Source organism: Engystomops pustulosus, chromosome 8, assembly GCF_040894005.1.
Source record: "Engystomops pustulosus chromosome 8, aEngPut4.maternal, whole genome shotgun sequence".
Classification (NCBI taxonomy): domain Eukaryota; kingdom Metazoa; phylum Chordata; class Amphibia; order Anura; family Leptodactylidae; genus Engystomops; species Engystomops pustulosus.
In genome coordinates, this window is record NC_092418.1 from 67,859,865 (window position 1) to 67,879,520 (window position 19,656).

At 39.8% G+C, this 19,656-nt stretch overlaps 1 long non-coding RNA gene across 1 annotated transcript; it reads right to left on the bottom strand.

The window, feature by feature from the left end:
• Positions 1–1,856: 1,856 nt before the first annotated feature.
• Positions 1,857–10,172, bottom strand: LOC140074590 (uncharacterized). Its single transcript, XR_011849214.1, has 2 exons — positions 9,962–10,172; positions 1,857–1,897 (listed from the first exon to the last, which is right to left on the bottom strand). It is a non-coding gene; the product is annotated as an uncharacterized lncRNA (long non-coding RNA).
• Positions 10,173–19,656: the final 9,484 nt, after the last annotated feature.

Sequence of the window (19,656 nt, forward strand, 5' to 3'; positions counted from 1 at the left end):
CAGACAAAGCTCTTTCTAAGTAGACATGCAATCTGCAACATAAAGTGTGATAAGGAAAGACATTTATTAAAGAATCCTAATAGATTGTTATGTCTAAACAGACTACTCCGGTTCACTTATACAATACTTCATGCACAGCTAAAATAGATGGACATGAAAATGCTTTGTCTTTAGATAACTCCTTTTCCTCCATTTCCCCACCTTCGCCCTAGCACAAAGCAATTGACCAATAATTCATAACCACTATAATGCTCCATTGCTTGGCTCAGCTGAACAGAAAGCTCTTTATATTTTTTATGTAATATGTTCCTTGGTGCGATCTGAAGCTTGTAATGGAGGCAGCCGATGTACCCAAAAATTGAAATGGTAATACAGGTATAATGCTGAAAGCATGCTCAAAGTTTACATAATTTATTCTTAAATAATGTAATATAGCTGTTCCACTGGGAACAGGACCAAAGTAAAATTCTTTAGAATAGAGTTTATATCCTATAAATCCCAGAGAGTAACAACAGAGATTTCAAGCTTTCTTTTTTTTATGAAACATTTCTAATGAGACATTGTCAGGCCCATTTATGCAGGAAATTGATAAGTACAGCACTGTGCTATATGTATTTTGCACCTCTAGAGGCAGTTTTTGAAATTCAATTACATAATATTACCAGATTTTCACACCAAGAATTACTTTTAGAGGCAATATCTTTTACTGGCACAGGCAAGAAACTCACAGCTGAAATGATAAATCCATGACACTAGTAGCTGCCAAGTTAGTAGCAGTTACATTATGTAGGCACATCTCTTGCCCAACATATTCATTTTCAAGGGTGACTGACCCTGAACCCCTTAGGAATGTATTAATAGCCAGTGCTAGATAAGCACTACACCCTGCAGAAATAAATATAGTGCTGTGGCTATAAATGTCAGTATGCATAATAAATTAGGACATTCTGCAAAAAATTACCAAAGCTGGTGTCCTAAATGTAAGTATCACTCTCTCATATATGACAGAACTATGTCACATTTTACAATGTGTATACAGTAAATTACACAGTAAATTGAGATTATATGAGAATGCAGTTGCAGTACACATGTAGAAGTAGGCCTTGTTCACGCCTGTGCAATATAGTTGTCATACATTACACTACACATAGAAGCACTGTTTCAAGGGTTAAAAATTATTTTCATCAGTCAAAAGGGTATTATTTTTTTTGAGCGTTTGGTCACCCGTACTGCTAGCGGTGCATTTACAAGCTCAGCGCTAGCGCAGGGGGTCGTGCCTTGGCCCGTTTTCATTAGCGTTTCCAGTGAAACACATGCGACTGCTTACCGATCACATGCGTTTCACTGCAAACACAAATGCCCTGTAAACGCAGTGCTACCGGTATGTGTGACCGTACTCTGAGTCAGATTTATCAAGTGTCCAATATATTAAGACAGCACAAATACTACATTCAGAGCCATTGAGGATTTTTATTTGATCCTACTTTGGCAAACTTATTAAATTGCATGTACTCCTATTAGAGAGTAGATCGCTTTTGGAGTTTACTTCATGATTATCTCTGGCACCCATTGTATGTGCCGATTCTCTGCCGCCCAATGTAGGAGGTGGAGGTCTCAGCACCTAACTGCTAGGTTTGAAAATGTACAAATTAAGCCCGGCAGCAACACCTGTGCTAGGCGAGCGGGTTCCAGTGTCCCGCATTGAGGCTTGTGCTCCTGTTCCTTGGAAGAGGCCAGCAGGGGGGCAGGGGAGCCTCCCAGCCATCCAGGAGAAGTGATGTTGCCTTGGCCCCCATCATCAGGTTTCTGGTGGCAGCAGAGGTTGGCATAGAAGAGCACAAGGTGCAGGAGAATGCCCTGCAGAAGAGGACTGAAACACTTGGTATGTGCACCAATCCTGAAAATAAATAATTGATAATTAATAAGAATGCAGACTATAAAGCAACACCATACAAGTGGAAATATGCACCACCGACACATTGTAAAAGATCTGCATGAATGAGAAATCCTCAAGCCATAGGGTGATGCCACACGTTTTTGGACAAGTTTTGAAGCATGCGGATTCAGTCCATTAAAAACGCACACGTTTTTGAATGTTTACCTTGCATTTGGCTGCTTTGAACCTGTTTATCTTCATTTTAGAAGTGTAGGCAGCTGTGAAACAAATTAAAACCAGCCAACCCCATGGTAAGCATTCAAAAACGCATGTGTTTTTGAATGGACTGAGAAGGCATGCTTTAAAATGGTCCAAAAACGTGATGTGTGGCATTGCCCTAATTAAGGCCCAAGGCTGTCATGGTGACAGATGATCTCTTCAAGATGACATCATAGGGAGCGACCATCACAGAAAGATGGTGGTACCCATGCTGACAGCATGTAAAGGGTTAACATGACACAATCAGTGTCAGCACCAATCGCGGTGCGCCCTCTCCATACACCCCTTTAAAAGCAGTAGGTAAAACTAATAGACGTTACTGACAATATCTGAAGTATTGGTAGATGATAATAATGCAGGCACGGTAAAAAGTAAAAGTTTTACCATGGAACAATTAACATTTGTTAAGCAGTTAAGGCATTATACAAATATTTGGCTGGCATGCTTCATTTACTACAAGCGCACACTAGGCTAGATGTTATTTCTATACCATATGTACATTGTCAGACTATAGCTCAGTATTACATTGCCTGGTTTATTACACTCAAACTGGCACAAGATTATTTAACACGTTGTCACATTAACATGGCAGAGGGGTTATTTACTGATGACCTTTCTTAGATATTGTGCAGGTGGACATAACGTAGGAGACAATGCCAGGAGCAGGTGCTGTGTCAATTAGGCGAGCAGGACGGACTATGAGCCATTCACAGCGTAATCAGATTACAATTCAGAGGAGAAATCACTGCTTCCTCACAAGGTCCATTTACTCTCATGCTGTAATTGAGATAGCAGGCTTTACTTCTCCCTGTATTTCCATCTTGACGCTGCATATGTAGCAGGCAATAGTGTTCTGCTTGGAAGGAATAAAAAAGAATATTGGACAGTAAATATGCCCTTTTCAGATAAACGTATTTATACTTATTTATATTTATTTCATGCACACTAATCTAATATGTATGAATATTAAAAATAACAATGTAATAAATCTGTATTTATATAACACCATGATATCCTGGAGCACTTTACAGATCATGGAGTACAAATACAAATAAGACATAACAGACCAATAAAAGGTAAGTAAGAGTAACATTGTTTGCCACTCCACGCTGCTCACATTTTCTTTAACCCCTTCACGCTCCGCGGCGGATATATCCGCCACGGAGCGCAGTGACTTAGCGCTCAGTGGCGGATATATCCGCCACGGCGCTTATGCCGGCTCGGCTCTGAATCAGAGCCGAACCGGCATCGGGAAACACGGGGTGCCGGCTGTAACTAATAGCCGGCACCCCAGTGTAACACCCGCGATCGGAGTTGTCTCCGATCGCGGGTGCTTAACCCTTTAGATGCCGCGGTCAGCGCGACCGCGGCATCTAACAAGTATCTGGGGTGTCTTTCCCCCACGATCGGCCCCCCCGAACCGTTTTCGGGGGGCGCCGATCGTTGCTATAGTAACTCTGGGGTCCGATCTGGACCCCAGAGTTACTAGCAAGAATTGCCAGTAAGATGGCGTCTGTGACGTCATCTTACTGGCAAAGTGCCAGCCTATGCAAGTGCATAGGCTGACACTGATAATACTCTGCAATACATGAGTATTGCAGAATATTATCATGAACAAGCAATCAGAGGATTGCTTGTTCATATCCCATGGTATAAAAGTAAAAAAGTAAAAAAAAAAGTTATTCAATAAAAAAATAAAGTCATAAATCACTAAAAATGCCCCAAACCCCCAAAACATATAAAGAGACATATAACTCAAAAAAACAATGGAAAAAGCATCTCATCCCGCAAAAAAAATGCCGTCACATGGCCCCAATAACGAAAAAGCGAAAATTTTATAGCCTTCAAAAGGGGCCAATGAGGAAACTAAAATCCTGGCAGCTGCAGCGCCCTCCTTCCCTTCTGCGCCTTGCTGTGCGCCCATAAAACAAGTCACAGCCACATGTGGGGGGTCTTTGCACTCAGGAGAAATTGCAGAACAAATTGTATGGTGGGTTTTCTCTTTTTATATTTTGGAAATGTGTAAATTTTAGTGCTAAATGAACGTATAAGGGAACAGTATGACCATTCTAAATTTCACCTCCATTTTGATTCAATTACTATGAAGATCTCAAGGGGTTAACAATCTTCGTAAAAGCTGTTTCTGATAGCTTGAGGGGTGCAGATTTGAAAATGGGTAGATTATATAGGGGGTTATGATGCTAAATATGTAAAATTTCATTCAAAACTGTATTTATCCCCAAAATAGTAAATTCTGAAAATCTGGAAAAGCGATATTCTATTTGTAAGCCGCGTGACATCAAAATAAATTATCCAGACATTTCAGAAATTATGAAAATGTAAAGTAGACAAATGGGAAATGTTATTCAGCAACTTATTTAGGTGGTAAATCTATCTGCCTGAAAACGCAATGATTTAGAATTTCGAAAATGGCAAATTTTTCAAAAAATTTATCATATTTTCTTTTGTTTGTAAATAAACGCAAAACTTATCTGCCAAAATTTACCACTAAAATGAAGTACAACATGTGGGGAAAAAACAATCTCAGAATCGTTTTGATAAGTAACAGTGTTCAAAAGTTATAACCATATAAAGCGAAGCAAGTCAGAATCCAAAAAATCGGGCTGAGCCTTAAGCTGTAAAATGGCTGCGTCCTTAAGGGGTTAAATTAATGTTTGAGCCTGCACCAGGAACTGCAAATTTTTCATGTCTTGGATGAGGCATAATCCATCGGCAACATATTTTGGATATATTTACATTTTATTCAAATTTGTTGTATTTTTATGTGCTTTTGTCGTATTTAAGTTTACACTGTAAAATATTAATTTCAATAAAATTTGCAACCCTCATATAAACTTTTGCCTATATGTGTTTGGGACTGGAACTAATTTGTGCCAAAATGGCAGCATTTTACTGCAATTTGCATCAAAATTGCAACATCTTATACATAGTAGTACCACTTTTGGGGTTACATAGGGAGGAGTAAAATATCTAATAATGTTTGCTAGTAATTATTGCTCCTCAAATACTTTAGACCTTCTCTATTGGCCAGTCTACAACACAAGCACCTATTTAGAAATTAGGCCAATTTACACACAAAGATGAAGTGACAACGTCTTTATTAAATATATACAATGCAAATATATATTAAAATACAAGATAAAAAATGGGGGAAGGAAAATAAATGCAGGTATCGGGATGTGGGTGAGAATGGGCATTCATCACCATGGATAAATCAAGTAGCCGTGGGCACATCAATGGGGGGGGGGGCGGAGAGATCACTAAATATCATAAAGTGCACAGTGCAAATAATGGATCGCCACAATGTCTCAAAAAAGCCAGTCAAAGTGCTAATGCATATCCATACCACTTCATATTATAAAGTGCACAATGCAGATAGTAGATTGCCACAATGTCTCAACAGGCCAGTCAAAGTGCTAGTGCATCCTAAGAGAAGGTGTAGGTCTATGTATACATATTGAGCCAAGATACATTCAAAAAAGGTAGAGAGAGCATTGCTTACCCCTAGTGTTCGGTGTGTCCCAAGTGTCCCACGGACCGAATGATCCCCAACGCGCGTTTCGGCGCTAGCCTTCGTCTGGGGGAATGTCGTAAAAGCTGTTTCTGATAGCTTGAGGGGTGCAGATTTGAAAATGGGTAGATTATATAGGGGGTTTTGATGCTAAATATGTAAAATTTCATTCAAAACTGTATTTATCCCCAAAATAGTCAATTCTGAAAATCCGGAAAAGCGATATTCTATTTGTAAGCCGCGTGACATCAAAATAAATTATCCAGACATTTCAGAAATTATGAAAATGTAAAGTAGACAAATGGGAAATGTTATTCAGCAACTTATTTAGGTGGTAAATCTATCTGCCTGAAAACGCAATGATTTAGAATTTCGAAAATGGCAAATTTTTCAAAAAATTTATCATATTTTCTTTTTTTTGTAAATAAACGCAAAACTTATCTGCCAAAATTTACCACTAAAATGAAGTACAACATGTGGGGAAAAAACAATCTCAGAATCGTTTTGATAAGTAACAGTGTTCAAAAGTTATAACCATATAAAGCGAAGCAAGTCAGAATCCAAAAAATCGGGCTGAGCCTTAAGCTGTAAAATGGCTGCGTCCTTAAGGGGTTAAATTAATGTTTGAGCCTGCACCAGGAACTGCAAATTTTTCATGTCTTGGATGAGGCATAATCCATCGGCAACATATTTTGGATATATTTACATTTTATTCAAATTTGTTGTATTTTTATGTGCTTTTGTCGTATTTAAGTTTACACTGTAAAATATTAATTTCAATAAAATTTGCAACCCTCATATAAACTTTTGCCTATATGTGTTTGGGACTGGAACTAATTTGTGCCAAAATGGCAGCATTTTACTGCAATTTGCATCAAAATTGCAACATCTTATACATCCACATCTGGATTTTAAGGATATATAAGGCAAAATGGAAAATTCTTGCACAGCTTACTATTCTAGGAGAAGAAAAGTTTCAAATGTTGGTGCAAATATGCAAATTTATCAAAAGAAGTCGAAATTATAAGAGAGGGAAAAAAACGCAATAAATAAATGATCCCCAATTAGTTAAATATTGTTTAGTAGTTTTCCTGTCCCAATTCTCATTACACCTTAGGGTGAAGACACACATGGCGTTTTTGGGCCGTTTTTACTAAGTGCGTTTTCAGATCGTTAAAAACGCATGCGTTAAAAACGCATCCGTTTTTAAAAAACGCATGCGTTTTTGTCCGTTTTTCCGAAATTGCGCAATGAAAAACGGACAAAAACGCATGCGTTTTCAAAAAACGCACGCGTTTTTAAAAAACGGATGCGTTTTTTAACGCATGCGTTTTTAACGATCTGAAAACGCACTTAGTAAAAACGGCCCAAAAACGGCCCAAAAACGCCATGTGTGTCTTCACCCTTAGGGTGATGCCACACGTGCCACTTTGTCTGCGTTTGCGTACAGGAACGATCGTGAACGAGCCGCCGGTGTTTTGCATTAATTTAATGCAAAACACCGGCGGCTCCTTCCTGATCGCAGTCGTTTCCATAAAAACGCCAATGCGATAGGGCCGCGGCAAACGCAGACAAAGCGGCACATGTGGGAGCATCATCCTTAGGCAGTCATAAAATCTCTGCTAGGGGGTTTTAAAACCATGGGACATTGGCATAAAAGTGTAGAAAGTCCGGCACACTGAACCATGCTAAGATGAATCGTACAAACTTGTCAAACCGCGTTTTGACAAAACATGTCTTATTCTTGATCTACTTCCTCTATAGTGCCAATTTATTTTAAAATACCTGCTCCATTACACAACAAGATAGGTGGCCCTAGAGACACCTGGTGAAATGTAGAAACACGCAAGCCCAGACTAATAATTCTGAAGTCACATGACACTCAGGTACAACCCAAAAGGGCAGACAAAATATGGGCATACGTTTTTCTAACAATATTCATTATTTGTGCATATTGGTTACTATATGTCAGCAGTGGCGAACCTATAGCACGGGTCAGGGTCAGCTCCAGCCCCCTCAGTTATTTTATATAAGCCCTTCTCATACCCTATGGCAGTGATGGCAAACCTTTTAGAGACCGGGTGCCCAAATTTCAACCAAAACCTACTTATTCACCATCGAGTGCCAACTTGACAATTTAAACAGTAACTTATTGCTCTTTTTGTTCCACAACAGTCAATCGTATCAGCCCCCTGAGGACACCAATACAGTTGAAAGCAGGAAGGCAAATTCATACATCATTGTAGCTTCTCTCCAGGGTGTCTCTGTACAGGAAGAATCGTGGGGCCAGTAGTAGGACCTCCAAAAATATTGTGTCCCTGTTCACACCTTCTTACTCTTCTTGCAGTTCTATCAGTCAAGGATATGACACTTTAAAAGAGTGCCAAGAGCTGCATCTCAGTTGTCTAGGACTGCAGGAAGATTTAAGTCCTGTCTGGTGAACTTTGTCCTGGGGCAACAGCCTGGGTGCCCACAGAAAGGGCTCCGAGTGCCACCTCTGGCACCCGTGCCATAGGTTCGCCATCACCGCCCTATGGATTCATTAGATAGAGACCCCCTCATCCACATGGATTCCTTATTTACAGCCTTATGTGGGCCCTGGACCCCGGCACGTGCCAAGGTATGACCAATGTTGGCACAGGCCCTGGCAGGTGTCCCAGAGGAGGCACTTAGAGACCTCTCTCTGGGCATCCAGGCCGTTACACCAGCACAGAGTCCACTAGGCAGGACCTATGGCTTCCTCCTGCAGTCCCAATCGCAACAAATGACAAAAAAGAATCCTCTGATCCCTTCCAAACCCACAGCAGGATAGAAGTGGAGGGTGGAGAAGAAAGCCAGGAGAGGACTTGGTGGGTAACGGTGTTACTGTAGATAGAGGGGGGCAGAAAGGGGTCCAAGAAAAGGAAAGCCAAAAAACCTAAAGAATAATTTTAATGAATTTGTTAAAGCTTAAGGCCAGTGACACACGTGGCATTTTTGTTGCGTTTCTACTGTAGCGAACGCATTGAAAACGCATGTGTTTTGTGCCTGGGAAACCCTTGAGAACAGCTATCATAACATAATTAGTTTTCTCCTAAACTGTAAAAAGAAAAAACATGCAGGAAAATAAAAAACATTGAATTTTTAAAAGCCTAATTTCCCCAATCTGAACAAATTACAAAGGCTAGAGGTATATAGCCTATTCTTATTCATACCCAACTGGCCATTGCAATAATTTTTGTGATATTTTGTATTACAAGAAAAGGCATCTGTTCACAAGTAAGATGCAATCTTAATATCTCTAATGAAGATGTCTTCTTTACATTGAAGAGGTTCTTGTTCCATTTTAAGTTCATCTAAATAATAAATGTAAAGTACAAATGTTATTAATAATGAATCGGTGAGGAAAAATATTTCACTTCATACATTATTACTAGTGGATATTGCACTGCCATGAGAAAATAATCTCTCCGATGCATCCTGAGCTAAAACAGCTTTCATTGTCTTTTCTAAACGCTTTTCTCATTTTCAGAGATACCAGTGAACATATAGAGTACAATATGCAGTTTGGAGTTTGTCTGTAGAAAATGTCAGAAAATGGCTTGTGCATGTAAATAAGTATTTGACAACCAATACTGGGCCTTGCGTTGCCATGGTTATCAAACAGCACATGGCAACATTGGCCCCATAGGTCACACCCTCTGCTGAGTTACAGTGTCTCTGGAGGGATGACCTTTAGCTTCTTTTCTTTAATTTTTTTCACTGTCTCAATAAAAAAAGCTTCTCTTTTTCTCCCATGTCACTAAGCTCTAAATTGTCTGGGGAAAAAAAGTCCAATCATAGCAGACACCTGTCATGACCGGACTCCTTATTCAATCCATAGCCGTGTGTGCAATGACAATTTTGTGCTTATCAACAGGAGGACAAGGCACGTTGGCCATAGTATCCAATAAGACTGACCCTAATGGGGAAAACTGACACAATGCCAGGGTAACTCGCTCAAATGTAAGTTGCAAAATAAATCATTTGACAATAGATATGGAGATGTAATGATCCTAACACAGCTATTTATAAACTAGAAGAGGCTCTAGAGAACTGCTGCTTATCAGAAATCCAATTTCTGGAGCCAAAAGGGTTAAAAAAAAACTAAAAAATAAGGTATCAGTCAGTCATGTTAAGAAAATCCAGATTATTTTCGGGGCATGGCATCACTGTGGGATTATGCAGGCAAAGCAGTGTATGGATATTTTCAAACTGATATTAACCTTTTCAATATTGCAAAACTGGATACCCACCCAACATAAAAGTCCCCCTAAATGGAGGTTGGGGATCAGTATGCTCCTCCGTTCATTCCTCATGCTTTACAGCTCTATGGGGGTCATTTATCTTTAGTCAGGACAGACATTTGCATGTGTCTTTTCTAGTTCTACAGGGTTTGGCTTGCTTGATTTATCTTAGAGGTTGATCCACCATGCAGCAGAGTCTGGGTTTTTGAGACATTTTATTAAAAAGTTGTAAAAAAAAAGCCTCAAACTGTTCTGTAACTTCTTCTAAAGTTTTAGCATTTTACCTGTTTTGATGCAAAACCAGAGCAGAGTGTGAGCTGGGGTTATATAGTCTCCAAGTGATTAATGCCAGGTGATGCAGAGCTGCTCCCAAAAGTAGGTGTGGATCATAATGGGAGAGAATGTATCATTGAGACAGAGCTGCTTCTACTACTCTTCACTCCACTCCTGGTTTGAACATCAAAGACTGCACCTGAAAAACTCACTGTGTGAACGCAGCCTCAGAGCGTCTGTGTCTGACTACAGGGGAGCTGCTTCTTCAAAGGTATCAACCTGATCCCTGAATTTTCGGAATTTTGTTCTTATATATGTTTTTCAAATAAATATGAGCCTTCTTTTGACCAGATGCCCAAGAGATTACCTTATTTAACAGCTAGAAGAACCCACATCTCATCATAAAATAAAACAATTAACCAGGTGACGCTCAGCATCCGACATATCAGACGCCGAGCGTGGTAATTTAGCCCTCAGCGTCCGATACCGACATCGGGAAACACGGGGTGCCGGCTATAACTAATAGCCAACAAAACAGTGTAACACCCGTAGTTGGAGTGGGATCTGATCGCGGGTGTTTAACTCATTAAATGCCTTTGGGGGGTCTTTCCCCCACGATCGCCCCCCCCCCCATTTTCGGGGGGCACTGTCCGTTGCTATGGCAACTCTGGGGTACGATCGGGACCCCAGAGATGCCTGAAGGCAGTGCCTGAAAGATGGCGTCTGTGACGTCATCTTTCAGGCACAGTGTCAGCCTATGCATGTGCATAGGCTGACACTGCTAATACCCTGCATACATGAGTACTGCAGAGTATTATCATGAACAAGCAATCAGATGATTGCTTGTTCATGTCCCATAGTGAAAGTAGTAAAAAAAGTCCAAAAAATGTTTTTCAATAAAAATAAAGCAATAAATCACTAAAAATGCCCATAAGCCCCATATCATATAAAGAGACATATAACGCTAAAAAAAAGTCTAAATCATAACCCAAACCCCACATATATAGTATCTCCACATCCGTAACAACCTATAGAATAAAACTAAATAATTATTGAACCCACACAATGAACGCTGTTAAAAAAAAACTGTCAAAAACCTGCCCCAAATTATTATTTTTACCTATTGAATCCCACAAAAAATGCAATAAAAAGTGTTCAAAAAAACATATGTACACCAGAATGATACTGTTGCAAGTACAACATCTCCCGCAAAAAACAAGCCATCAAACCGGCACTGTAGCCAAAAAAGTTATGCCACTTGGAAGACAGCAATGCCAAAATGAAAGATTTTTTTCCACAATAGGGTTTTATTTGGCAAATTTAGTAAAACATAAGAAAAAATATTTATGTATGGTATCCCCGTAATTGTATCGACTAGAGATGAGTGAGCACTAAAATGCTCGGGTGCTCGTTATTCGATACGAGCTTTTCCCGATGCTCGGGTGCTTGTATTGAATAACGAACCCCATTAAAGTCAATGGGAGACCCGAGCATTTTTTTAGTAAAAGAGAACATTAAAAGAACAGTGCATAATAAAATATCCCAGATGTTTACTGATGTTTTGCTTGTAAGAACACATTGAAATAACACTATTCTTCACTATCCAGGTGTTCGCGCGTGTCTCCCGCTAAGTTAGGAGATGTTCAGAACATCTGGAATGAGAAGAATACTGTTCTTTCAATGTGTTCTGCACTTAAAGGGAATCTGTCACCAGGAGACCCATTTTTAGCACTCCCCCAGTCCCCACAGAGCATAGTACATACACTGCCAAAGTGTTTTTGTATTAAAAATAGGTTTTAGAGAAAAAAAGATATGTTATATTGTACCTTTCATTAGCATCTGTTGTGTGACTAGGCAGTTGCCAAATGGGAGGGGCTGGAAAGGAGCAGTCCCCCCCCACCCTTAGGGAACAGCTACTACATGTGACCTTTTCAAATATATGAAAACACCCATCACTTGGCTTAGCAACGCCCCCTGCTCCTCTACAGCCAATCCCGAGTGTGGGGAGTTATTCATATATTTGAAATGGTCACATGTTTCCCAAGGGTGGGGGGAACTGCTCCTTTCCAGTCCGTCCTTTTTGGCAACTGCCTAGTCACACAGAAGATGCTAATGAAAGGTACAATATAACATAACACATCTTTTTTTCTGTAAAACCAATTTTTTATACAAAAACACTTTGGCAGTGTATGTACTATGCTCTGTGGGGACTGGGGGAGTGCTAAAATGGGTCTCCTGGTGACAGGTTCCCTTTAAATGGTCCTGTATTCACTGTTTTTAATGTTTTAATTCTATTCTTTACATTGCAGGTGTGTGCGCGTGTCTCCCGATAGGTTCGGAGGTACAAACGCACAGCTGCAAAGTGAAGAATAGCATTAAAACGTTAAAAACATTGAATACAGGACCATTTGAGTGCAGGACACATTGAAAAAAAACTATTCTTCACATTCCAGATGTTCCGAACATCTCCGAACTTAGCGGGAGACACGCGCGAACACCTGGAAAGTGAAGAATAGTGTTATTTCAATGTGTTCTTACAAGCAAAACATCAGTAAAAATCTGGGATATTTTATTATGTAATACAAATACTGTTCTTCACTAAATTTAATGCTCGATCTCGAGCCGGCGAGATACTCGTCCGAGTAACGAGCTGGTCCGAGTATGCTAATACTCGACCGAGCAGTATACTCGGACGAGTATACTCGCTCATCTCTAGTATCGACCCATAGAATAAAGATAACAAGATTATTAGGCCATACGGTGAACACGAAAAAAAAGGAAAAAATCCAGTACAGAATTTATTATTTTCTACTCCTGCCCTCAAAAAACATCTCATCCCGCAAAAAAAATGCCATCACATGGCCCCAATAACGAAAAGGCAAAAATTTTATAGCCTACAAAAGGGGCCAATGAGGAAACTAAAATTCTGGCAGCTGCAGGGCACTCTTTCCCTTCTGCACCTCACTGTGCACCCATAAAACAAGTAACAGCCACATGCGGGGGGTCTCTGCACTCGGGAGAAATTGCAGAACAAATTTTATGGTGGATTTCATCTTTTCATCTTTTGGAAATGTGTCTATTTTAGGGCTAAATGAACGTATAACCGGCACAATTTTGCCATTCTAAATTTCACCTCCACTCTGATTTAATTAGTATGAAGATCTCAAGGGGTTAACACTCTTCCTACAAGCTGTTTCTGATGGGGGTTTGAGGGGTGCACATTTGAAAATGAGGGGGTTTTTGATGCTAAATATGTAAAATTTCATTCAAAACGGGACTTATCCCCAAAATAGTCAATTCTGAAAATAGGGAAAATCGCTATTCGATTTATAGTAATTTTTCTAATCGTCAGGATCAAATAAGTTTTAATTAGACCATACCCAAACAAACAACGTCGCACACTCCAAGATCCCTAGCAGAAGCCTGAAATGTCAGACATCTGCCAGGACGCTTCTGCTCAGCTGCTATCCTACAAGAAAGACCTACAACTAGCCTTTATGGCTGCCAACAGAGTAGAGTCATACGCAATTAACTTTCAGGGACTTGAAGGGAATATAACTGACTTAAGATGGCCACCACTGAAGGATGAAAGGGCGTGTCATCTTCTCTAACCACCAGATACAGGGGTGGAGTCTGCATTCCAGACGCCGTCTTTTCATCCTGAGGAAACTTTCCACATCAAAAACTTTGAAATGTCCCTATCGTCTGTCTCTTTCTTCAATGGGCACTCTGAAGGATTCCTGTCACTCTGCCCTGGTCCGTCCGTCAAAGTCAGAAACCTTCACTATTACTTTTCTTTTCAGCACAATACTACCAGCCCTTCTGTTCCATTATATCAACTTTGCACTTTTCCAACAGTCCTACTTAACTCAACAACCTTCTGTCTGCTGACATCAAGCCAATCTTCTGTCTGTGCATCTTTCCCTTCCCTGCACTGAAATATCGCAAGTGCACCAGTGGTTCCCTCCTGGAGGACGTCCTTTCTCTTCCAAGACTGCAGAATTTATCCCAAGACCCTTACCGTGCAGCTGCTCACAGCTTAAGGGCTGACCTTCAAGCTCCCCAATCACCAGTTACCGAGACTTAACTCACGGCGTGTCAGTTAGAGGTTTATCAGAAGGTCCCCACTTAACAATCTCTCCTGTCCAAATTCCTTGTCGATTTTCCTTGACATAAAACAAATCCCTGACACCCGGCCTATCAACCACTATCCTGGCCGCCTGTATCAGAACCCTAGACATTTATCTCGTGTCTGCTTTTTTCAATGTCACAGGCTCTTGTCCCGTGCCTGCTTTTCCCTGCGGTCTCTCTCTCCATTCCTCTCAAAATCGTGTGTAACCTTGGAACTTCCTCCCCCTCCATTTCTGTTCCCGCTCAGCAAAGCGCTTACACAGCAGCCAAGGCACTTGTTTCAATCTCACACAGAAGTGTCTAACAATTCAGACCCCGCACAGGACATCAGGTGGCTATACATATTTACCCTCCAACCCCAGCTGTCTACAGCCACAGGTATTACCACCCCCTGAGTCACAGGCAAGTAGCAAGTTAACATATGTAATCTGAAACTTACTGTGATCGAGGGGTGATCAGACCCAGTCGGGAAACGGTGACCCCTAGACTGCAAACAGTGCTGGAACGAGGGGGAATCCTGGTCCTGATCACGAGTTCAAATCTCAGCAGTGCCTCCAAATGTTGGGGTAGGATTTAAGACATCCTCTTTTAGTGTGCGTGTGTTTCTAATCAATAAGCATGTGCGCACATCGCAAGGAATAATTCAGACAACATTTGCAAATCTCACTCATGCCATCATTGTCCGTGGCAAATCTGCACTGCGTGAACTATATTTGGATCCACAAGTCTATATAGAAATTAGGGAAGAAGCAGAAGGGGGCGGAGAATTCCCAGCTCATGTAGTCTCTTGATTGGAGAACTTCCTTGACGACAGGATAATGCATTTCTGAAATTCTTTAGCTTTGATTGTTTTGGTAATGATCATGCTGGCGCCATCTTAAAATTAAGTCTCTGTTACAATGCTTTTAGGAAAATAAGAAAAGTAGAAATGACAGGATTTGATCTATCAGCTAGGTTTACCTTAACACCACAACTGTGCAAAAAAAAAAACATTGATAAACTCCCCATATTGAATCCCATAATACACACATTTATGAAGGCCAAAAGGCACTGCATATTGTTCCAAAAACACCACATCAACAGTGAACAGTTGGAGGTGGGTACATTAAGTTGTTGGGCTGTTTTTCATATGCCTGTTCACTTAGTAAATGGTCCTTTAATGAACTCAAAACGTACATTATTAATGAGTTCCTTTTTTTTGTTGATATATAATATTTATAGTCTCGGGCAAATGGGGCAACTATGGCTATGTTTTCTGTACTGTAGTGGGGGATGTATTTTTATGAATATTTATTAATGTTTTGTGTGTGTGTTTTTATTTTATATGTCCACCATAAGGTCATAAAACACCCCTGGGGGCATTTTCACTTTTTTTTCCCAATTTTGTTCTTTTTCTTTTAAAAACTCCGCAACTGCGCCCGCTGACGTCTAAAGTCAGCAGGTGGTCCGAGAGAGGTTAAAAAACCTAGTTTGTAGATAAGAGCAAGTCACAGGTATGGGGTGACCCATATACATGTCCCTGCTTGTGTGTAAATCCACATAAGTCAATCACATCAACTACCAGTTCTGGCAACTTGTTTTAATAAACACTTCCATTAAGGATTCTTTCTGTATTGGATAAGCCCTTAATAGAAGGAAAGTACACCAGCGACTAGCTAATCACTGTTGCTCTGGCTTTGCTAAAGATCACCAGGACAAGGTCTGTGTCATGTTTTAGGTAGAGGTAGCCTATGATTGAAGGCCTGAGTGTCTCAGTAACTTATTATCCAGGCATAAATCATCCTTCGGTCTGAGGAACATCGACAGTTATAGTGAAAATTTACTGCTGTGAATACTGCTAAATCTAGACACTACCTACCTGGCATTGGGTCTCTTTGGCCTCCATAGCATTTCTGATGTTGATGCTGCATTCCTTTTTTGTTATGATGAGTTAGTGATTGTCTTGATGTATCTTTTTGTTTTGGCTTGGCTTAATGATCATGGTCTTCTTCAATTTATTCAGTTTATGGAAGGTCATCCTGTAGGTGGCCATCATTTAGAGTGGTCGTCAAATAGGCAGGGACAGTCAATCTCTTATCCTTTCCTTTCCTTCCCTCCCCCCTCCTGACACACTGTGCTGCCATTATTTTCCTCTACTAGGGAAAAAATAGGGATGCCCCATGGTGCAGCAAAAAACAAATATAGGATAGACGAGGTACTGGGGAATGGTCTAATGTTATTCTGCTCACTGGGTTACTACAACCTCACTGAATTGGACATCAGAATTGTGAGGAAGGGAAACCAAAAATATCAGGGTTTAAGGTGTGCTTTCAGGTCATGTTGAATTCCATCACAGAACATAAAGACAACTAGGTATTCTAATGAAAATATTGGTTTATTCATACTGTATACAGGCAGTCCCCGGGTTACATACAAGATAGGGTCTGGAGGTTTGTTCTTAAGTTGAATTTGTATGTAAGTCGAAACTGTATATTTTATAATGGAAGTTCTAGACAATTTTTTTTCTTTTGCCCCAGTGACAATTGGAGTTTCAAAATTTTTGGTGTAATTGGACCAAGAATTATCAATAAAGCTTCATTACAGACACTTTACAGCTGATTATTACAGTCTGGGAGTATAGTAAAGTATCCAGAGAGCTTCACCAGAGGTCACAGTGGGCAGAGGGGTCCGTCTGTAACTATGGGTTGTCTGTAAGTCGGGTGTCCTTAAGTAGGGGACCGCCTGTATTGATTTCAAATGCATTTTCCTCTACAATGACCTTCAGAGAAAATAAAATTTCTCTACAAAGAACTGGATAACACTAAGCCAAAAAAAATTATAGAAATACTAAACTGTGGCTTAATGACATCCATATTATTTAGGGGTATTCCGGTATTATGAACATCTGATACAAAAACCCATAATGCTAATAATAATTAAATGATTAATTTAAATTATGATTATATTAATGACATAGTAAATGAATACAACAAAACTCTATGTCATTAATCACAAAACTGAGATTAAATATTTTTTCTTTATTCACAAAATGTTATTGTCTTTCTAAAGTAGGCGGTAGTATCTTCAAGATGGCCCTCTTATGCTCTACTACCAGTAATGATTTACCAGACTGTGCTGCTCTGTTACCATAGTAATGATGTGTAACTGCCATCACTGCATTTAAGTCTCTGAGATGGGTCTCACCACAACACTGGCCATACTGAATGCCCTGCAACCAACCGACTACAGCCAAATATAATGATGATCACATGACCTACCCAGGCATGTGATGTGGACATGTGACCAGTGGCCATCTTCTGTTCTGTGTCTCCTCCACAGGGACAAAATCACAGGACTGATTAAAGGGCCAGTAGCAGTTTATGTCCAAAAAATTGTTTTGCCAAGGGGAACAAAGTTTTAATTAAAAACTAATTACATATTAGCTTATATTTTAATGACCCATTTGAATATAAATTATGGGGTATTATTCTGGGAATACCCCTTAAAATGTATAGCAGCAGGGGTTGAATAGATAGTGGAAACCTATAACTGTTTTAAAACAACATGATTGTAGAAATGTTTAAAACCAGAGGCTTAAAAGCAATGCTTCGCCCGGTTTGCCGTTACAATTGTATATTAACCCCTTAAGGATCAAGCTACCTGTCACTGCAAGGGGTTATACTCTTTAATTTAACCCCTTAAGGACGCAGGGTATTTTGCTCTCCATCTTCAAATATCCACAACTTTTTCATTTTTCTGTGTAGAGAGCTGTGTGAGGGCTTATTTTGTGCGAAACAAATTTTACTTTCCCGTGACGTTATTTATTATTCCCTGCATGTACTGGGAAGCCGGAAAAAAATTCCAAATGTGGAAAAATTGAAAAAAAAATGTGTGGGCTCAGTTTTTACGACTTTCACTCTGCGCTCCAAATAACACCTCTACTTTATTCTTTGGTTTGGTACAATCGCGGTGATACCAAATTTATACAAGTTTTATGGCGATATAAAACATTTTCAAAAATTAAATGAATGTGTACAAAAAAGAAAAAAAAAGCCATATTCTGACGCTAATAACTTTTTCATACTTTGGTGTACGGAGCTGTGTGATGTGTCATTTTTTGCGAAATGAGCCGACATTTTCATTGCTACCATTTTGAGGACTGTGCGAGATTTTGATAATTTTTTTTTACATTTTTTAAGTCATGTAAAAAGGTGTAAAAGTCGGATTTTGGACATTTGAGCGCCATTTCCTGTCTCGGAGGTCACCGCCGGCCGTAACCATTTTTATATATTGATAGATCGGGTATTTTGGGATGCGGTAATACCTAATGTGTCTGTGATTTTTAATATTTATTATATTTTATATCAGTTCTAGGGAAAGGGGGGTGATTTGAACTTTTAAAATTTTATTAATTTTTCACTTTTTTTTTTTTTTTTACTATTTCTTAGACCATCTAGGGTATATTATTCCTAGATGGTCCGATCGTTCCTACCATATACTGCAATAGAACTGTATCGCAGTATATTGCATTTCTGCTCACTATACATTACAATGAGCCACTGGCTCATTGTAATGAATAGGCAGAAACCATTTGGCCTCGGGTCAGACAAAGGCTACCAAACGATCCCCGCCCCTTGAAGACATTCGGGGGAGCGATGATCGGAGGTAAGATGGCGGCGCCCATGCTTCCAGTGCCACTGGCGACCACAGGTGTTAGCGATGGATCTTTGCTGCGATATGCATCAAAGTCTATCTCTGTATGAAGCGGGCTCAGCCCGTGAGCCCTCTTCATACACCCTTCCGTGAGCCCTCTTCATACACCCTTCAAATGCTTTAACAAATCCAGGTAATTTTGAGATTGTTTTCTGGTCACACAGTGTACTATATATGAGTGGAAATATTTGGATAATATTTTTTACATTTAATTTGTCAAAAAAACTTTGCTTTTCAAGTAGATAGTCACCCAAGTAACTTTCTAAATAACATATTTAGAATGTCTGCATTATGCTGGCATGGCTTTTTATGCATCCTCTCATTTTTCTACACTATTTTGGTGCTTAGAACTGTGGGTGCAATTTTTCACATTTTTATGAAAATCGCCCAAACCAATATTTCAGTTTTCAAGCGACTCTGAGAGTCATTTGCATCACTATCTTGTGGAATCATATTTTATGACTTTCAATGTGCGCTCCAAATAACACCTCTGCTTTACTCTTTGGTTTGGTTTAAATTGATACCAAATTTATATAGGTTTTATTTTGCTTTCATACATTTTCAAAAATTAAGGGAATGCGTACAAAAAAAATTAGTTTTGATGCTAA